Source organism: Cupressus sempervirens, chromosome 1, assembly GCF_028749045.1.
Source record: "Cupressus sempervirens isolate cs-2001-9-10 chromosome 1, ASM2874904v1, whole genome shotgun sequence".
In the NCBI taxonomy this organism is placed as follows: domain Eukaryota; kingdom Viridiplantae; phylum Streptophyta; class Pinopsida; order Cupressales; family Cupressaceae; genus Cupressus; species Cupressus sempervirens.
In genome coordinates this window covers 639,631,814-639,639,249 of record NC_143118.1, presented here as the reverse complement: position 1 = coordinate 639,639,249, position 7,436 = coordinate 639,631,814, and the positions used below count along the sequence as shown (strand labels likewise).

Sequence of the window (7,436 nt, the reverse complement as noted above, 5' to 3'; positions counted from 1 at the left end):
CAGTTCTCTACATGTTCATTTGTTCAAAATTTAGTTCATACGACCCACCAGCTGTCCCTCATGTCTATACTAGCCATAGGGCCCCACACACCCTATGGCTTTCCAAAAGCCTTTGTCTCAAGGACACCTTACTTTGCAAGTTCAATGGTATTTAAATAGAAAAAGACTCTGTCTTCCCCCCAATGTGGGATAAAAGGCAGAGACCATCCCCTGCCAAGCATGTTCAACTTTGCTCTATAAGAGTTCCTCTGCTCCTCCTTTATCATATATACAACATGAGAAAGCTACCATGTCCTCTTCAAACCGAAGATGAATAGATATATATTTCCCATTATGCTTGGAACTTTCCTTAGTCATGTGATTTACTAACTTTTCTGCAAGCGAAGCAATGGGCTCAAAAAATTTCAATGCTTCATAATTGGCGAAACATCAGACACGCTGTATGTTTGATGGGACCTCTGATGCCAATTGATTTGCAAATGGAGATATCCGGATCACACCAGTATCAAGTAATTTAGGAAGAATCTTTCGCAGGCAGTAATCAATAGAGGAACAAGCCTTAATCCTGAAATTTAAGATATTGCTTGTATTGTAGCTAAACTTCTCCATTAAATCTTGTGGAAGCTGTCTCACTATTTGCATTTCACCTTTCAAAGTTCTTATAAAATGTTCCTCATCATATATATCTCCAAACTTTCTTGGATCTTGCCAAATACTGTTAAAGTGGAACGTGGGAATCACAAGGGTTGCATTCAGAAGGCCTGCCAGTGCTACTGCATTGTAGATTGATGTGCACTGCTGATTTAGGCCACCATTTGCTTCAATAATTATATAACCAGTAGAAGGTGGTAATCCTCTACTCAATGTATGGTTTATACAAGGTATCCATTCTTCTCCTTTCCTTGTATATTTTTCCAGATGCTAAATATATCGATGTGTTATTATTAAATCCCATACCTCTAAGCATCATGCCCACCTCCAATGGAGAAAGAGGACATTTCCTATTCTTCTTGTTTATCCCAAGCCTAATGATGTGACCCTTTCTAATGAACTTGCCCTTCCATCCTCTTTCACTTGCAGTATTCATCTCAACCTTCATTATTTTCACTTCTTAGGCTTAATCTATTTGATGGAATTAGCCAAACCCTAAAGTGGGTCCAGCTAAAAAAATTTTCATTTTCAGAAAACTGATACTCCAAACTGATCTATAGATATCTTTAAACTGATCAGTACCAAATTTGACCACTAATTAATCAACAAAAAGCTATTTTACCATTGATTTTTAAACCATGAATTTGGTGCCAGGAGGTGTCTTAACTGGCCTTAAAAATTGACCCGAACCTCTGACCAAGCTCTGAAAACTAGCACAGTCACTCTTTGTTCCACATACTTTCACCTTGTTGAATCTCGTCTTATGACAAATTCAGAGTCACAAGATATTCACCGTCAAATTTTCCTTCTCAGAATCAACTGCAAGTAAATATGTCAGAAAATAATAAACTGGGTTCGGATTTGGCCTGGAAAACTAGGCAAATGAGCACATGGGGAAATGAAAACTGGGGGACTGGTACTTTTCCATGAAGAAGGTATGATTCTATAGTTTTGGCTCATGATGAATCACGGGGTAAATTTAGAAAGGGCACAAAGTTGACTACCTGGATTTGCAGGACATAGGACATCAGTGAAAAATCATTTTTTACAAATGGAATGACCTTGGAAAAGTGTGAAGACGGATTCATCAAGGCATAAAAAATGACACACTTATAGTATTTTCAGTGGACAATACAAGGGAACAAACCATTTAGTCCTACCAATCATAGATACAAAGATATGACATCTCGAATAGGGGTCCCAATCAATCTGCAAATAATGACAACCGTGAAAAGATAGAAATTCCATTTGGAATCATGTTTGAAAATTGATCAAATGGATTCGTCAAGAGCTAAATCTTGAAACATAACAAGTCTTTGATATCTACAATGCAATGCAATAGGAATTTCAATATTTTGGTCAACTGGGTCAAATTTAGAGCACATCAAATAGGGCTTTCCAAAATTAGGAATTAATTGCACAAGTATGAAAATAGTAACTGACCAACTTTGAGGGATTCAAAACCTAATCAAATAAACTCTAAATGACTCAAAATATAAAACATAGGTTCTTAGGTGTTGACACTAGATAATCTCAAAGTGGTGAATCACAAAACATTTCTGGGTGCGAGATATTCAATCACAAACAAGGCCTCATGTCATTGTTTGACATAGGTGAAAATGCAGATTTGAAATTTGCTCAAAATGAGACTTCATGAAACAACTCAGAATGTCAGTTTAACTTCATGGAACACTTAGACAAGTTGAATGAAAGGTGTTAGAAACATTGAACACTTTTGGGGCTTTACAGGTACAGTCAGGTACAAAGTCATTTAAAAGCATTTATAGGGCTCAAATTCTCAAAATTGCTCAAAATTCAGGCTACAATTTTGAGCGCCAACAACACAAATGTTGATTGGGATAGAAAAATTGATGATATAAAGAGTGCAAGTGGAGGATCTTTCTTTCTAGGAAGGAACTTTATTTTATGAACATGTAATAAAAAAAAAATTGTATTTCTCAATCCATATTAGAAGTTGAATATGTTGCATCTTTAGTTAATTGTTCAAACAAAGTGTGGATCAAGAAATTGCTGAAAGGTATAATGGAAGAGTGCGGTGATATATAAAATAAGTTCTATAAACATATAAATAATCCTATAATGCACACAAAGACAAATCATATTGAAATCAAGTATCATTACTTAAGGGAATTAGTGCAAGACAAAGAAGTAAGACTGGAATGTGTGAATACCAAGGGAAATATAGTTGGTATATTTAATAAGGAATTACCTAAGGATTCACATGTGTATCTAAGAGGTAATTTAAGGTTCATTCCCCTATCTAAATAAAACTAAGAAGAGATGCAACACTACATCAACTATTATGATCATAATATTTTACAAATTGATGTAGGAGGTCACACTTTAGGAGCTACATAAAATTGTGAAAAGGAGGACAATATTATGAGTTGACAGAGTTGCAAGTAGGAACATGGTGATAAAATTAAGAATAAATATGATAGAGGGAGAGATACTTCAAAAATTAGTTATTAAAAAAGATAAAGAAGGAGATGTGTGTGAGTTTATTTTTCTTTGACATTGTTGGAAAAGAGGGAGAGTATGAATGTCAAGCTACCATTCAATATATGATGAGAGATAAATAATAGAGGGGTTCATTACAACTAGTATCAACATGAAGCATGAAGAATCTAAATTGGTGTCATAGAGGGAGTATATAAAAGATGACAACACTTTTGGGATTTCATGGTAACTAGAGGGGTTGTCATTAATGTCAAAGAGAGATTGTTGGAACTACAATTGGAATAATTGTTATGTTTTTATTGATATCAAACCTTACTAGTAAGACATTTGATAATAGTTTAGAGTTATATATCCTTTGATTGATGAAGAGGATTTGAAAGGAGAGATAACAAGATAGTGAAGTGGTTGAGTAAAGAGTTGAGTAGAGAAGACTAAGTATGATGGAACTACAAAGGGAACTTGATTGGTTAGTATTTAACAAGATAATGTTTTTTTTTATCATTGTATTAAGTGGAGAAAAATTATTTTTTGAAGTGAAAAGAGATGGTTTTTGTAAGTGAAGAAATTAAGTAACACACTAGACTGATTGTGTAACAGAGTATTGCTAAGTAGAAGATTAAGGAACTTAAGTATTTGTAAGAAAAATAGTATTAGCTAAGTAATAGTAATGATTGAAAAGATGAAGCGAATATTGAGGTAATGACTGAGCATAGTGAAACCTCATCAAGTTAGTACAAGAAAAACAAGTAAGTGTAAGTTGAGTGAGATAGATCAATGATGATCATGTTACCTAATGATGGCCGAGCTAAAGAACATAGTGATGACTAAATGTCAACAAATTAATAGTTTTTTAAAGAACCAATATTTGAGGTCGACACAATTGAATTTATAGATTGGTGAAAATGTGTTAAAGATAAGGATTGATGAGATGACATATTTAATGCATTCATTAGGTTTCCTAAGTGGTATAAGGCTAATATTCAATGATAAGTTTCCAAAAGTTTGAAGGAAAGAAGAAGAAGAAAAAATTATGAACATATTCAATGAATCTAATCAAATCCTATGATCAACAATTCTCTTTAAGTGGAAAAAGACTAAATCTAACTAATTAAGGAGGCATAGGAGATATTTGTATCATTGGTGAAGACTGGATGTTGTTAGATTGACAAATTTGTGAAGACAAAAAGGTGAAGATCAAAGTTAGAAAGAAAAAGTGAGAATTTGGTGAAAGAGGTATTGCTTGAAGTGTTTCCAAGAAGATAAGAGATGGAGAATGTGATCAAGACTAGTCAATGAGCTAGGAATGAGCCAAATAGTTATCTAAATTTGCAAAGTGATTTGTATTTTATCAAATCAACCTAGTTGTGACTTTCTAATCATTATGACAGTAAAATCCTTTAATCAAGGTTGACCTAAAAATCATATTATAAATTCTTTAATAAAGGTAACATTCGTATGGGATGATTTGAAGACCTCTAACAAGGCCACTCCTAATAAGGTGATTGGATCCTTTAAGAAGGTCAATCATAAAAATATATTTTGTAACCTTTAATAGGGTTCTCTCTTAGTCAAGATCAAATCAAAAGAGTGAAAAATGGTATCATGTTACTTGGTATTTTTTTTCCAAATTGGGTTTCCAGATTAAATCTTGGTGTCATTCTTTTTTGAATGATTATTTTCTTATGTTATATTCTTCACCATTATACATTTCTGCAAGCTGACAAACACTAAAAAATGAGTTAAGAATAAGCTAGATTACCAATGAATCTCTATATTTTATGAATGGATTTATGAGTTTGATTAAGTTGATTGAATTTGTTATAAGTTGAAGTGGTACATCTAGACCTAAGGATAACTGATTCACCCCCCTCTCAATTATTCTAAACATTCTAACATTCTGTATCAATGATGTGTTGACATTATAGTCAAGTTTTTTATTAGTGACACACACTTATTTAGATTTTAAGTATCTATTGAGCATATTATATAGTATTAATCAAGCATTTTAGGCACTACTGAGTTCTACATTTTCTACCAAGTTGAAGGAATAGTATCTAGTTTGTGCTAAATAGTTTCTACTATGAGGGTGATCAACAATGTAAACCAAGTCTTTTAGTGTTTACCAAGTTCCTTAGTGCAAATTGAGTTGTGCAGTGCTTACCAAGTTCACATTTACAATGATGTGAATCCAGTGTTGATCAAGACACTTACTATTAACCAAGTGAATCAATTTATACCAAGCTCATTCTGATAGCATTGATCGAGCTATGCAGTGTGAATCAAGTGATTCAGTTTAAATATGCTGAGTTTCATAGTATTCACTGAGTCACTAGTGTAGATCAAGTTTAGACTACTTGGAAGTGATTAGTATAGATTGAGATTCTATGTCTACCAAATGCATGATGATGTTAGGCACTAATAGTGGATGATGAGTATCAGAACCTCACAGAGCTAGTCTTCAGAACCTAAGTTCCTGCAATTGGGCTGACTTTGTGTATTTTGTGTAAAATTATATTGTAGCTAAGTTTGTTGATTTGTAAATTGGATTGGTATATATGTAATATATTTTATCACATCCAATGAGGTGATTCTATCAAATATAACAAGAAGAAAAGAGTAGAAGTGAAAAATAAAAAGGCTATAGTAGTATAAGGAGCAACAAAGATTAATCTATCACAGCAAGGTGATCATTACACTCAAATGAATCTCATCCAACAAACCAAGATGTAGATCAGAGATCACTCACTATTTCATTCTAATAGATGAGTCAATTAAAGCCTTTCACGAGGTGGACTCAATACTCTTTTATAAATCTTTTTACTAAGTGCGTACTTTATTGTATGTTTGTAAATCCTTTTTGTAAGGTGAACCTAGTAGTCCTTATTGCTCCTAATAGGAAAGATCATTAGAAGTGATCATTATAAGTCTTAACAGGCCAACTTTATACTATAGTACTAACGATTATAGGTATCATCCCCCACACTAGTTATACTTTCTATTTGGAAAGTTTTCGGGTCACCATATTGTTTGTCAAAGTGTTGTGAATGTTTTATTGCTTTCAGTTTCTTATGCATGATTAGAATTCACATGAAAGATTAATTGGTAAATAGAGATTAAGTTTTATTAGTTACTAATTCACCTCTACGCTCATAGTAACCTAGTCTATCATATATATTTCCAACAATTGGTATCAAAGCTTTGTGGTTCTTAGAGAAAAGTTTAATAGCTGGAGAAAAGATTAGAGGCTATGGAGATATTTAGACTCGACAAGGCTATTGACAATGAAAAGATAGATTTGGAATTGGCTATTGGACAACTCAAGAAAGCAAAGGAGCAACTCTCTCAATCCTTGAAAAGAAGAAACTATCTCACAGTATAGATGAATGAACAACTCTACATTGAAGGAAGAATTGAAGACATTCATTCTGAAAGAAATTAAGATGAAGCTAATGAAGCAATCAAAGAACTATTGGAAAAGAATGGTACACTTTAAGAAGAAGTAAGAATCTTGAAAAGAGAACAAGAAATTTAGTTAGTAAGATTATGTGAAGTCGTGGAATAGAAAAACAAGAAAAAGAAGAGATAGAAGAAAAGAAAAATAAAATTTTTCATGTATCCCTTTAGCAGAAAGACTTCATTGATTAGCTCACCAATGAAAATGAAGAAATCATGAATCTAAGATCACAAAATGAAAGATTGTAGAATGATCTAAACAATGAAAGGATGATGAAATCTCAAGAAAACATGAATCAACTAAATGATAAAATTCAGTACAGATGAAAAGGAAAAGAAGGAATTGGATATACAAAAGAAGGTGAATCATCCAAACAAGGAGCTCAAAAGAATCAAAGATCTACTTGCAATCACTGTGGTAAGATAGGTCATACATCAAAAAAATGTTGAAGCAATGACAAAGATAAATTCAATGGAAAATGCTACAACTATAATTAGCATGGTCATAGAGCTAATGAATGTAAAGAGAAACCTAGATTTGAAGGCAAATGTCACAAATGTAAGAAGCATGGGCATAAATCTATAGAGTGCAAAACTAAGATATTAAACGCAGCATAACAGATTGTGAATTGTTAGAAATAGATAATACTAAGGGGTGGGGGGGTGGCGGGTGTGAATCAGTATTTTCAATCTTTTTTCCCGCAACTAAATATTATTAAATATTATTAATTACTTTTCCACATGCATAAGAAAGAGAACCAATAATGCTAAATGTGTGCAAGAAGAGCCCACTACCCTAACATGCAACTATACAATTGACTTCTTCAAGAGAATAAATATACATACAAAAC

At 32.9% G+C, this 7,436-nt stretch overlaps 1 pseudogene; it reads right to left on the bottom strand.

Moving 5' to 3' along the window:
- Positions 1-429: 429 nt before the first annotated feature.
- LOC149579550 (protein ESMERALDA 1 pseudogene) lies at positions 430-1,099 on the bottom strand (annotated as a pseudogene).
- Positions 1,100-7,436: the final 6,337 nt, after the last annotated feature.